We start from the raw sequence: 14,849 nt of genomic DNA, 5'->3' as shown, positions 1-14,849 counted from the left end.
GGACTACACAGTGTAGTGTAAATATCTCTGAAGTGTGCCTGTATACTGGATGTTTAAATTCTCTTGCTCAGCTGAAATTCTTATAGTAAAAGAAAAATAATGAGAAATTATTGTAAGTCACATATCAAAATTCCCCTCCCCACATCTTTGTCAGCTCAATTTTCTTAAGAGAGGGAGAGAGAGAGAGAGAGAGAGGTATATATGTATTTAAATACATACTATCTGATTGTACTACCCATATGCCAAATTCACACAACAAGGGACCAGTCTCACCACTGCCAACCTTTGCAGGAGGCGAGTCTGAAGAACTAAGACAGATAATAATAATGTGTTATACATAGGGCCGTCTCTGAAGATGGTTTGGAAACTTCAGCTAGTGCAAAATTCAGTGGCCAGGTTGCTCACTGGAGCAAGACGGTTTGAGCATATTACACTGATTCTGGTCCGACTGCACTGGCTACCAATTAGTTTCTGTGCCCAATTCAAAGTGCTGGTTTTGATCTATAAAGCCTTAAATGGCTCAGGAACTCAATACCTCAAGGACTGCCTCTTTCCATATGAACCTACCCGGACCCTGAGATCATCTTCTGAGGCCCTTTTTTGTGTGCCTCCTCCTTGAGAGGTCTGGAGGGTGGCAACCCGAGAATGGGCCTTCTCTGCAGTGGCTCCCCGTCTGTGGAATGCTCTCCCCAGGGAAGTTTGCTTGGTGCCTCCATTATATACCTTTAGGCGCCAGGCAAAAACATTCCTTTTTAACCAGACCTTTGGTTGATTGACATCCTATTCCCTTTTAAAATATGTTTATTTTTTTTGGGGGGGGGATTACTAGGTTGTTTTTATTTTGATTATGTATTTTGTGGTTTTATACTTTAATTTTATTCTGTGAACCGCCCTGAGACCTCCAGGTATAGGGCAGTATATTAATATTAACAACAACAACCAAAAAACCCCCAATGAATTGCTGGGTAAAGATGGCATTCACAGGAGACAGGAGACATCTCAAGGAACTCAGATGTGAAATTGCTTATCTTCTAACAAAAATATGTAACTTATCCCTTGGATCAGCCACTATACCCAAGGACTGGAAAGTAGCCAATATAATGCCCTGAACTCATGAAAAGGGGTAGAACAAAAATTGAGTTAGACAAGACAAGTCTTCTTGCAAGTGGTAAGCTGACAGCTTGAGAACCCTTTGGTTTCCTTCTTCCTTGACTGACTCCACAAGGATTGTTTAAGGCTTTTATGAGAGGCAATAGCAATTTCAGGATAATGGACATAATTTACATTACTTGGTGTCCTTGAAACTATTGCCTCTTAACTGTGGCACACCCTGAGAACTACCATGCATTCTTATTTACCAGGATGTTAAATCCTGTAAACATTCCTTTACTAAAATAAACAGGCGACAGAATTGCCAAAGATTGGCTCATTTGCGTAACTGAATTAGTTATACTCCAGGCCACCTTTTGATTACAGTATGTATCTTTGTTCTTTGTAGACGTTTTCATAGGTTCCTTTGTTGCAGGTTTCCCTGAAACAATTTCGAAACCTTTGCAAATGCTTTTCCCACCATTTAAAAACTAGCAGTCATATTTATATTCTAGATAGCTACTAAAAACAAACAAAGCAAAGCAAAAGAGAACTACAGTGGTGCCCCGCAAGACGAATGCCTCGCAAGACGAAAAACCCACTAGATGAAAGGGTTTTCCATTTTGGAGGCGCTTCGCAAAACGAATTTCCCTATGGGCTTGCTTCGCAAGACAAAATGTCTTGCGAGTTTTTCCGACTCCCCCCCTTTCCCCCCTTTTTCTAAGCCGCTAAGCCTCTTATCTGCTTATCCGCTAAGCTGATAAGACGCTAAAAGCCGCTGAAAGCCGCTGAACCGCTAATAGCGCTAATCCACAAAGCCGTCAATGGGCTTGCTTTGCAAGACGAAAAAACCGCTAGACGAAGAGAATCGCGGAACGGATTCTTTTCGTCTTGCGAGGCACCACTGTACGGTCCCAGCTGCGAAAGGTGGACCCTGTGGGATGTGATCCTGTATTGCCATCAGAAAGAAGCCACAGGAAGTTTATCCAACGCCTGTCAGATTTAAATCTGAAATGCGTCTTTGCAAAATGCCATCATGATGTTCATGCTGTATGACAGGCAAGAGTTCATCTTCTCAGTTTCTTTGGAGAAGAGATTAGGAAAGTAAAATATAAATACTAGTAATGGGATTAGGCCAGTTTTTATTCACTGTCTATGCTAAATCATTGGTGATATGACAAATTAAATGCTATATATTTATATTTTATAATTTAGTTAAAAGGGAGCATATAAAAGCTTAACTGAAGATGAAGTATGAGTCACCGGTATCAGAACACTTTATAAGTAAATATTTATTCATAATACATCCATGCTTACAGGTTCCAAATGAAACTGGAGTGTCTTTGTACTAGACTAGATGTTCATTTTGAACATGCCAGAAACCAGCAGTTACCTGAAATAGAAAGGTGAAGTGAGGGACAGCATGTTATCCGTATATTTCATATTGGAACTGAGTTGAAAGCAGTGTACTTACAAAGTCAGGCACAGAATACAAATGTCAAAGATTTTAGTGTAAAGCTCAGAATACAATGCTACAGCACAATTCTTACAGCAAAGTTTAGTCCAAGTGACTGTTCCTCTGTATGGCTTTTTTCAGAAGATAACAAAAATAAAACACAAATGGGAAGTTGTAGGAGTACTGCTGCTTAAATGGATTATTCTGACTCACTTTTTAAATACATGCCAGTGCTTTTCTTATCATGGCTTTGTCAAGACTCTGACATATGATTTGTTTCTGTGCTGATAATAATTTGATTATCACATAGTGCTGATTCTTGCTGGTGGTAATGGTAGGGCTTCTTTTGACTTTTGTCCATAACAATTGGCTTATCTTTTTATTTGAGGGCTACAAAATATTCTGTTATCATAGTGAACCTGGAGGACCAAGGCATCGATTCTTTGAAGTCCACTCTGATTAAGAGCTAATTAAGAGCTAATCCCACATTGGGATGCCAGGTAGGACTGGAGAGTTGCTCTGCAGAGGAATCCCTCTGTTTTTAATTTGATTTTTAAAAGGAACAAAGAACTCAAGATTTCTTATAAGCAACACAAGCAAGTAACCAATACCATTAAGCAGTTGCAAAGAAAATGAAGCAGGGAGATTATATTTCTGGCCTTTAGTAAACTCCAACTACAGTTTCAGGCTCTGGTTCTGGCTGTGAAGGAGGCACCCATAATAGCCGTAGGGATGGATGCCTATCTCCTGCCTAGCCCTGCAGGCTCTATTAGTGAGAGGTACTGGCATTGCCTCATCTCTCCGCCTGCAAAAGGAAGCCTCTTAAAACCCCTTAACTTGGATTGAAGTTTCATTTGGCCTTTGGCCTTTGGCCACCTCTTCCACTGCCATGTAGCCCTCAAGATGAAAAAGGTTCCTCACTTCTGATCTAGGGATTCTTTGAGTGGGGGGAGCAAGTGAGAACTGCCAGAAACCAAAAGACCTAACACAAGTATGGGGTGTTGAACCAAGGCTACATTTTATTCAATATAGGTTTCAGTAGAGGGTAAACACTGTATGTGAGCAGCAATACTTGAACTCAATGAGGGCAAGCTACCTTGCTCAGGGCACTTGCATCCATTTTTCATTACTGTCAGGGGCTCAGGAGCAGAAGCACAGGGAAGAGGGGAGATGGAGAGCGAAGGGGAAGAATCTGAGGGCAGCGTAGGAGAAGATGACAGTGGCCCGAGAGATTCCATGAGCCTCTCCAGCGAATCGGAAGATTCACAGAAGGGGGCACCGGTGGCCAGGGCAAGGGGGGTCCCAAGGGGGACACTCCAGAAGCAAGGGGCCAGCGGGGACTCCCAGAGCAGCAGTTGGAGATCAGGACCAGCTTCCCCACCTGAGCATAGTGGGGGGGAAGAGTCCCAGGTATCGGGGGTAGCGTCTCCCCCAGCAGGGAGAGAAGAGGAGTCAGGGCTGACCACGCCTCCATCGGAGAGTCAGGCAACGGAGGGGAGGTCAGGTCCAGCTAGCATCCCGGAAGAGGGAAGCAGTGACAGAAGCAGTGTAACGGTCAGGAGGAAGGTCACTGGGTTGGCGCGAGAGCCAAGTTCAAAAGTACAGGCGCGCAGGGCAGCAGAGAACGAGGATTGGGAACCGGGTCCTAAAGCCCGCAGGAGACAGGGGGAGGAGTCAGGGGACTCAGCGTCAGAAGAGTCCAGAAAGGGGAATGCCCCAGCGGACAGGAGGACCCAGAGGAGAAGAGAGCAGAGGAAGAGGTGGAGCAGGGCTAGGATCTTAAACTGGTGTCAGGGGGGAGGAGATTCAGACGGAACTTCGGCGGTCTAGGGTTTAAGACGTAGAGCTGCGCGCTACGGCTTTGGAATGGAAACTGAACTTCAATAAAGACTTTTGTATATAACGACGACCTGGCGTTGGTCCTCTGTGAGCTACCTTGCTCAGGGCACTTGCATCCATTTTTCATTACCCTTTACCTGAGTCTTCTTCTCCCCACCACCAGGGCTACACAACTCATTGCGGACGAGATTGGGCACCCCAAATATGTTCCATATCCAGCCCCACAGGTTGCACAGCCAAGAGGGGCTGCGCTCCAAATCTGCTCCTCAGCTCCAAAGGTGTCTAATGGTGCCCACCTGCTCATCTGACAACCCTTCCATCACTCATAACCACCTGCCAAATGTGACCAAATTAGCCACACTCACCACCCTGCACTCATAAGGTGCAGTACAGAGCAGGCAAAAAAGAAAGAAAGAAAACCCTGCCCACAGAAACCAATGTGTGGAGAAGCAAATAATCCCTACTGAGTCCTGCAGTGATATGTATCAAGACCTGCTCTGCAACCCAGGGTGGGCCAGGTGGGTGCCAGAAAAGAAGGGGAGGTGGGGAGTAGCCTTCCAAGCCATGCCCCGGCACTGAGAGTAGCATGCAGACACAGCCCACATCACGGACCCTGCCCCGTCTCCCCCACATAACCCCAACTTGGAGTAGGGGAACAGTTTCAAATGTTTCTAATGAAGCAAAAGAAGCTATTTGGGGAAGGATTAAGTGAGAAATCAAAATGCATGTGTGCAATGTATTTGTACCTAGAGAGGTTTCTGGATTGCAACCTAGAAAGTGAAATCTAATGAAAGCAAGTATTTAAAAATAGGCTATGCAGATACAATGATCAGTTTTTAATTCTGTGTTGTTGTGGAGTGCGGAATGGAATGTTACCCTGCTGTAACATGTGTTCCTTTTAAGTTACCGGTCTCTATATTCTGTTAGGTCAAAAATCATTGACTTCACTGGCACCCATACCAGCAAGTATAATATCAGCAACCTTTTCAGCAACAAATGGCTAGAGCTGAAATTCAGAAGCTTTGCCTGAACTGGATATTCATCTGTGAGTGACAACTAAGGAGAAGTATTCACCATATTTGGCAATAGAGTGTAACTCAAAAGAAAGCTGTAGCGTATAAAGATTGTAGTCTCTCTTTATGCTCCATGTCTCTGTACCAGCAAACATATTACAATTGCTGGCATCTAGAGAGTAATAATTCCTTAAGCCACATAAACTGACTTTTCCTGCAGAGTGAAATGGCAAAAATAAAGTCTTGGTTTGTGTTTCATCACACTGATTAGTCATGCATTTTCATTGCACACTTCTTTCTAACAGCGGGAGTTAGTTTTGACTCTTGTCCAACCAGAATTAATAGACCATTTAAAAATGTTTAAAGAAAATTAAAATAGGAAAGACAGAAGCTGTGTGCAATTAAATTCTTAACTTTGTTTTTAGTAATAATTCTTATTTCTCCAAATTGTTGACTTTCTATTAAATAGGTGACTCATTTCATCTATCTGGCTAGTTTCATTGGTCTATCTATATTTAAAGGTGTGTGCACAATATTTATGAGATTTTAGTAATATATTAATCTGGAATAAAATCACTAATGGCTTGTGTATGGATTGTAAGAATAAGAAAAGTATTTAAGAAAACCCAGATGGATATTAACACGGATGTTTGGGCTTGCCTAGTATTTTTACCTCACTGCTCAGCTGAACAAAAAATTCCCAGAGCAGATTACAAAGTTTAAAAATAGGATGGTCCCTGCCCCCAGACTTACATTCTAAAAGACACACTTCAATGCTGCTTGCACAGCAAAAACAACATGGGGGCAGCACTTACGATTTACTGGTCTTTGCAGCTTCAGCAGCCAGTGTGATTCTCCAGTGTTTTACACCCTAGAGTTGCACTCCATTGTCTCTTGAGACAGACAAATGCTAACAACTTCCACAACACATTGTGTAGATTTGAAGTGGAAGAATTGTAGTGGCAGCCAAGAATCCATATGTGAACAACATTGTGACACCCATGCAGTCCTTTGGTTAATGTCACAACTACACAGTACATTCAAGTTGTTTGTTCTTCCAAAGCATTCTTTGGATACTTTTGAATTATGGTGCTGGACTGCAAGAAGATCAAACGTATCCATTCTGAAGGAAATCAGCCCTGAGTTCTTACTGGAAGGACAGATCGTGAAGCTGAGGCTCCAATACTTTGGCCACCTCATGAGAAGAGAAGACTCTCTGGAAAAGACCCTGATGTTGGGAAAGATGGAGGGCACAAGGAGAAGGGGACGACAGAGGACGAGATGGTTGGACAGTGTTCTCGAAGCTACCAACATGAGTTTGACCAAACTGTGGGAGGCAGTGAAAGACAGGAGGGCCTGGTGTGCTCTGGTCCATGGGGTCATGAAGAGTCAGATACGACTAAACGACTTAAACAACAACAACAAGTTTAGAGAAAAGGTGATTAAGAGCTGACACAATACAAGTTTATAAAATTATGCATGGAATGGAGAAAAGAGGTAGAGAAAGGTCCCTCCCCCCCTTGCGACACTAGAACATGGACATTCAATGAAGCTGACTGTTGAAAGAATCAGGATTGATAAAGGAATGTACTTTTTCATGTGTCACCTAGCTAAACTACGGAACTTGCTCTCACAAGAGGCACTAATGGCTACCAACTTGGATGGCTTTCAAAGAAGATTAGACAAATTCATGGAGGATAAGACTACCAGGGACCACTAGACATTATAGCTATGCTCTTCCTCTACTGTTGGAGGCAGTAGGTTTTCAAATACTGTTGCTGGAAACCGCAGGAAGGGAGAATGCCCTTGTGTTCTGGTCCTGCTTGCAGGCTTCCTATAGACATCTGGTTGGCCACTATGAGAATAAGAACTGGACTAGATGGGCTATAGGCCCAGATCCTCCAAGTGCCCCTATTTTCTAGGGACATCCCTGATTTAGAGAAGTCGTCCCGGTTTCTGATTTGATCTCTGAATATCCCACTTTTCCTTAGGATGTCCCTATTTTCATTGGAGAAATGTTGGAGGATATGGAGTTATCCAACCCCTAAGCCGTTTGAAGGCAATCCTTTATAGGGAAGTTTTTTGGTTTTTTTTAAAGAAAACAAACTTTAATTTTTAAAATGTTTTTATATATGTTGGAAGCTGCCCAGAGTGGCTGGGGCAACCCAGTAAGATGTGTGGGATATAAATAGTAAAATTATCATTGTGAAATGGGACGTCCATCAGAGAAATGTTGGAGGGTATATGGCCTAATCTTGGAGGCTGTTTTTTCGGTTTTTATTTAGGGCTTTTAACTTGCTGGAAATGGTCAGTGAACATGGTTTTAGGAGCTGCTTTTATTGCCCATGTTGCTGCTGTTTTTTAAAATTGTAGTTTGGTTGTTAGCTCTGCTGCAGAAATGTGGTATATACATTTTTTTAAAAATAAATGGCAGCCCAAATCTGCCCAAGGCTTTCCTCAAGCCACCTCAGAACTGCTTCAGAGATTTGGAATCTCTTCTTCCCCACACTTCATGTTACCATTTTTCTCCAAAACATCCAAGGTCACAGTCTATCTTTCACCTACATCTGTTTATTCCTGAGGCATAGTTTCTTTTTTAAAAAAACAAAAAACAAAAAACACCTGTTCACCATTGAAGATCGAAGGGAAAGAATTAAGCTCAGTTTTGGCAGTTTTCCTTCTAAATTTTCCTTTGAAGAGCAATCTGTTTTTTTCCAGTGGAGATCATCTCACAGTCATGGAAAATATTTTTAGGCAGAGGCTTGAATCACAGCATAGTTACAAGGTAGCAATTAATATCACTAACCATACTTAAGTTACCTTTGAAAGTTATTTAGATTTACAGCAGGAAGCAGCAGCATCCACTTCAGTTTATTCAATGTCCTTCTTTAGTCTATTGCTTGGGTGGAATGGGGAGCAAATCCATTTGTTCTTGCCGCTTGTGGAGTTCCTAGTAACATCTCTGTAAGGTACAGTTTCATCATATCAGCAGACATCAATAGGATGCAGACCTGACACCACAATTAGAAAGAGAGATCATTAAATGCAATTAAATTATATATTCTGTCAGCATGGGTAGGACAGTAATTATAATGCCTTTGAAGGAGATCAAGAAACAAATACTTACTGCACAGTGGTGGCTGATGTTGGTGTCTTTTATGTATTGATTTGGGGGTGGAGGGAAGTAGCTTTTCTGGTCCTGTCTCTTTTTTTGTTCTTTTGAAGTTGTAACTAACCATTTTGTGTTGTGCCACATCACCATGGTAGCCATTTAGTGACTGGTAACCATACCACTTTTTCAAAATCCCAAATAGGCCCACTGAACCCAAAAGGTTGGTGACCCATGTTTAATGAGGATAATGGGGAATATACTGTGGTTTTGGTGAATGCATTGGGTATGCATCTAGTCTCAAGCAGCCTGCCTGCTGGTTGATCGGTAAAGTGGATCGATCCTGAGTAGACCCAACAGGGCTGCCAGCCAGAAGGTTTCTATAGCCCATGGTTCCTGAGTGAAATTCCGGGCAAAGTAAAACTTTCTTGGACTTGTGTATCAGGGTACCTGATGTCTCATGATACACTCCAATGACTTATCCTCCAAAAGTTGTGACATTTGCTATGAAGTAGGTGAAAGCCTGCAGACCGGCCAGTTTGTCAGCAGGAAAAAATCCTCCTTGGCCCTGAATGCAGTGACCAAGTATTCTATAGCAAGGTCCACCAGCCTGCCCTATTACCTTCAGTCAGGACCACAAAGAAACAGGGTGGGCGGGTGGGAAAGCCAGCGGCAATCCAGGAGAGAGGGGCCCCTGGGTGCAGCTTGCTCTTATGAGGGCTGCAACCAGCCCCCCCCCCCCCGATTGGCTCATTCAAATGGGCTTTTGGTGCCAACCCATCTGACCGAAGAGGGAGGCTCTGTATCCCTCCAATGACTGAAGTAGTCAGAAAATGGCCATGCACAGAACCACCGCCACACCAGACCACAAACTCTACTCACTAGAGTTCAGAGGAGTCTTTTAATTCAGACAACTCTTTTAATTACAGATTGCATAGGTTTGGAATGATTAGTGCAGCATCCAACTAAGTTTTACTCAGAGCAAACCCATTAAAATTAATGGACCTAACTTAGACATGTTCATTAATTTAATTGGGTCTACTCCGAGTAAGAGAGTCATGGTTTCCATTGTTCCACTGCTTTTAATCAGTTGGATTTATTTTTTCTTGTTTGAAGTTCAGCTTTATATTCTACCCATAGAGTTCAGAGAGCTTGTGACTACTACAGCCAACTGTGATTTAGAACTTCTTTTCTTTCTCAGAAATAAGTTTTAAAATAGCTTGCTTACTTTTAAAAAAGAAATCAGCTCCATAAGAGCCTTTCTTCCTAAGAAAGTCAATGCTGTCAGAATTTCTGTTTGTTATCCCTCTTCTTCTTTTTAGTGCACCAGAGAAAACATTTAAAGAATGGATGCTAAACACTTCTCAGGCATTCCCAGCTAACACAGATACATGATTTTAATGTTTGGATATAAGAATATTGCTACGTTTGTTGTCTGGGTTCATCCAGGGGGCTGTTTAAGCTTTACGTATACATTGTTTTAGCAAGAGCTTTCTTTTTACTCAAAAGTATATGATTTGTAATATGATGGCGTCTTGCATCTTTCTCACATCACTTTTTAAAAATCTTTTGGATAAAACATTTTTAGAATCTGAAGGTATCAAGCAGTCCCATGTTAAGACAACTAAACACTGAAAAAATCTTCAGAGTCCTAAAATATAGTAAATATTGTCAAAGTAGCTTGACATGGACATATTCTATTCATTATTGGCTCTGAATTTGCTCTTCTGCCTCTTCCAAGTTTCTGACATAGAAGGTGTTGGTTGACTCTATTGTGTCTTTATGGAAAAATGAGTTACGGCAGGGAAATTGTGCTGTTAGTTTTTCTTCCTCTTACTTGACGTCATTAGAATAAGTAAAAACCAAATCTATTTTGAAAAAGAGAATAAAAAGATGGATGTACAAGAGCTACATGTGTTATGTAATGGACCGTGCAGTCTGTAGTCATTGGGCCTGGCTTCATCTGCATTATTAACTGTATGACATACTTTTAAACAAGCACTATTTTATCCACATTTGAGCTGACTTTGAAGATGGTTTGGAAACTGCAGGTGGTGTAGAATTAGGTTGGAGGCTAGATTGTTGACTAGGCTTCGATGGTTGGAACATGCAACAATAATTCTGGCCCACAGTCAGCTCATAGGTTGAAGTGTTGAATGGCAAGCTGAATCTCAGTGCCCCCAACCTGTGTCCAGCATGCTAACCATTGCAGTAAATTTCACTGTTGGAGAAATTGGGATCAATTCCTCCAAAAGTGCACTCTGGTGGTATAAATGGTGACAAGGATTTGAATCAAAACAAGGCCACTGAAAACAACAGGGCAGTATAAGAACTGTTGGTCAAACTCTTCTTGGTTATCTAAATTCATGTTTGTATATGTGACACCACCACTTGGTTCTGCTTGAGGGCTGGCACATTTGCTAAAGTGTTGTTCCATAACTGAGAGCTTGGCATTCATAGGGACACAATCTCCTAACCACTTTTATACAAGGGTGTGTTCCCCCAACACCTCATACAGCCCAAACAAATGTTGGAATATTAATTAATTAATTAATTAATTAATTTTTATTTATTTCTATTTCTATTTATTTATGTATTTATTTATTTCTCTCTTTTCCATATATTTTGTCTCCTCTCTCCTACTGTCTCTCCTAAAGTAGGGGTGGAGGATTTTTTCTGGATTTCACCCCACCCCACCCATTTATTTTTTTTTAAATTCACGTATCTCCTGTTGCAAAACAAAGCTGCTTATCATAACATACTTGATAAGCTGTGTGCAATTAGAAAGTAGGTGCATTTAATCATGTAGAGAGGTGACCTTTTCCTTAACGATAGCCTCGTTTCATCTCTCAAGTCTAATATGAGGGAAATTAAAGGTGTAATATAAAGAAATGTGGACATTTTCAACACAAGAGAGGAGCTGGTGGTGATTTCATTTTGTCAAAATCCATCAGTAAGTCTCCTGTGGAAGCTTATTGTCCCATAAATTCAGAGATAACTTTGTGTCTGCCCCCACATTGCAGCAATTCTAACAGCAGTATATTGCTTTGCCAGAGACATGAGAATGAGGCAGCCAGCTAATATGCAGGGCACATCTGTTTGATTAAAATCGTACTTCAGTGAAAAGGTTGGGGCTACTGAAAATCTGCATCGGCAACATTGTCTAGTATAGAGGGAAATGATTACACTTCTTGTCGTTTTCTTTTAAACATACAACAGGAAATGGAAGGTGACAGCCAGTTGGTATTCCTTCTGTTGCTTCTCATTAACTAAGTGCTTTGTTTCTGTCAATTTTGTTCCATGGTTTAGATAGCAGAATGTTTTCTCTGATTTAACCTTAGAAGTACAACAGGACTAAACAGCATTCCAGTCTATTACAAAGTTTATGCACCAGCTGTGTACATTCTTGCCCCAATTTCTTAACTATTCAAGGTTGAGCATTATTTAGAGCAGCCTTTCCCAACCTGGTGCCCTCCAGGTGTTTTGGGCGTCTGCTGTCATCAGCCTCAGCCAGCATGCCCAATGGTCAAGGGCGATAGGAGTTGTAGTCCAAAACATATAGGGGAGCAATAAGGTTGAGAGAGGCTGATTTAGAGGAAACCCAATGACCTGACCAAAGATATTAAAGTATTTCTTTATAACCTGATAGCCTCATTTTCTTTTAATGTGTTGAAACATTTTATTGGGTCCATATCAAAACATTGTGAGATTGGTTCTCCTTTCTGATGAAGACATTGCCTAGTAATTTGGGGGTCATCTCTGTTAAACGCCTGCCTGATGCAAAATATAGCTCACCGAAATCAAAGACTTTACTTGTAAATAAGGTTAGGGATGCTACTGTGATTGCTTACTTCCCCATCATTAAAAGAGCAATAATATAAAAATCTAGTGTGGTGAGAAGGTGTGGTGAATCTACATTTCATTTGCATTTTTTTAGAGGGGATCAATATTGCTCCATCTCTCTCTGCCACCTACAGACTTACTGTTTTAAAGCATTCTTGTTTTATCACAGAACTTAATCAAGCTAATAAGATGTTGAGGACTAGAAAGTAGCCAATGTAATTCCAATTTTCACAAAGGGGTCCAGTAGGGATGCTTTAAAATCCATGCTTGTTAGCTTCACGTATGTGCCAGGAAGACTAGTGGAAAGTATTGTTAAAGGTAAATTAAGTAAGCATATAGAAATACAAGCCTTGCTGAAGCATAAGCCTCATGAACTATTAGAGTTCTTTGAGAATATCAACATACATATGGATAGAGTTAATTTGGTCCATATAGTTAGTGTATTTGGACTTTCAAAAAGCTTTCAACAAGGAACCTAATCAAAGACTCCAGAGTACCAGTCATGGAATGAGAGGAGAGTTCCTCTTGTGAATCAGGAATCTGTTAAATAGCAGAAAGCAGACAGAAAGAATAAATGGACAGTTCTCCAAATGGAAAGATGTAGGGACTCCCTCAAGGATTGATACTGGGATCTGTGCTTTTTAACTTGCTGCTGAGATTCAGTTTTATATTTCAGCAGCAATTTATATAAATGTTGACAATGATATTGAAATTATTTCGTGACTGTCGTGAGATCTAAAGGGACTTGGGAAATGGCCAATTGTGTTCTGATCTTCTCAGCCCAAGTGTGGATTACATGCATTAATAGTTTCCCTTTTGTTTTTGTTTCAGCCTTCATGCAAATACAAGACCAGCTTTCCAAAAGGGAGGGCTAGTACTTGATGCAGCAGATGGTGTTAACCATCTAGACTACGTAAGTAATATTTTGTTGTTGTTGTTGTTTAGTCGTTTAGCCGTGTCCGACTCTTCGTGACCCCATGGACCAGAGAACGCCAGGCACTCCTGTCCTCCACTGCCCCCCACAGCTTGGTCAGACTCATTCTGGTAACCTCGGAAACACTATCCAACCATCTCGTCCTCTGTCGTCCCCTTCTCCTTGTGCCCTCCATCTTTCCCAACATCAGGGTCTTCTCCAGGGAGTCTTCTCTTCTCATGAGGTGGCCAAAGTACTGGAGCCTCAGCTTCACAATCTGTCCTTCCAGTGAGCACTCAGGGCTGATTTCCTTCAGAATGGAGAGGTTTGATCTTCTTGCAGTCCATGGGACTCTCAAGAGTCTCCTCCAGCACCATAATTCAAAAGCATCAATTCTTCGGCGATCAGCCTTCTTTATGGTCCAGCTCTCACTTCCATACATCACTACTGGGAAAACCATAGCTTTAACTATACGGACCTTTGTTGGCAAGGTGATGTCTCTACTTCTCAAGATGCTGTCTAGGCCTGTCATTGCCCTTCTCCCAAGAAGCAGGCGTCTTTTAATTTCGTGGCTGCTGTCACCATCTGCAGTGATCATGGAGCCCAAGAAAGTAAAATCTCTCACTGCCTCCATTTCTTCCCCTTCTATTTGCCAGGAGGTGATGGGACCAGTAGCCATGATCTTCGTTTTTTTGATGTTGAGCTTCAGACCATATTTTGCACTCTCCTCTTTCACCCTCAATAAAAGATTCTTTAATTCCTCCTCACTTTCTGCCATCAAGGTTGTGTCATCTGCATATCTGAGGTTGTTGATATTTCTTCCGGCAATCTTAATTCCGGCTTGGGATTCATCCAGCCCAGCCTTTCGCATGATGAATTCTGCATATAAGTTAAATAAGCAGGGAGACAAAATGCAGCCTTGTCGTACTCCTTTCCCAATTTTGAACCAGTCAGTTGTTCCATATCCAGTTCTAACTGTAGCTTCTTGTCCCACATAGAGATTTCTCAGGAGACAGATGAGGTGATCAGGCACTCCCATTTCTTTAAGAACTTGCCGTAGTTTGCCATGGTCGACACAGTCAAAGGCTTTTGCATAGTCAATGAAGCAGAAGTAAATGTCTTTCTGGAACTCTCTAGCTTTCTCCATAATCCAGCGCATGTTTGCAATTTGGTCTCTGGTTCCTCTGCCTCTTCTAAATCCAGCTTGCACTTCTGGGAGTTCTCGGTCCACATACTGCTTGAGCCTTCCTTGTAGAATTTTAAGCATAACCTTGCTAGCGTGAGAAATTAGAATAGAGTAATATTTTACATGTACATAATACCCCTTTCTGAAAAAGGTGGCTCTAGACACCCTTATCATGAACCCATAGAGGCAAGTGAGATATCATGGGAGCAGGAGTAACTATGGTAAAGTAACAACTTCAGTGTCTTGAAATTATCTCCCTCCCCCAAGCACAACCAGCAGCTTAGCAGCTGAGGTGACAGAATCTTAATGAACATTTCACCTGTTGAACGTTTCAGCTGCTCAAAAGTTTTGAAAACGCAGACCTTGAGACAGGAGGCTGCAAAATGTGTTGAAAATTGTAT

The 14,849-nt window shown here is 41.7% G+C and overlaps 1 protein-coding gene across 2 annotated transcripts in view; it reads left to right on the top strand.

Moving 5' to 3' along the window:
• CHRM3 (cholinergic receptor muscarinic 3) overlaps positions 1 to 14,849 on the top strand; it is a 241,749-nt gene that overhangs the window by 111,623 nt on the left and 115,277 nt on the right. For both annotated transcript variants that reach the window (XM_079969516.1, XM_079969517.1), the window contains exon 3: positions 13,181 to 13,262. The gene's annotated coding sequence lies outside the window, so the exon portion shown is untranslated. The remainder of the gene's footprint in view (positions 1 to 13,180; positions 13,263 to 14,849) is intronic.

This window comes from Podarcis cretensis, assembly GCF_951804945.1.
Source record: "Podarcis cretensis genome assembly, chromosome: 3".
Lineage (NCBI taxonomy): Eukaryota > Metazoa > Chordata > Lepidosauria > Squamata > Lacertidae > Podarcis > Podarcis cretensis.
The sequence above is the reverse complement of the archived record's forward strand: the minus strand, read 5'-3'. Positions and strand labels throughout refer to the sequence as shown.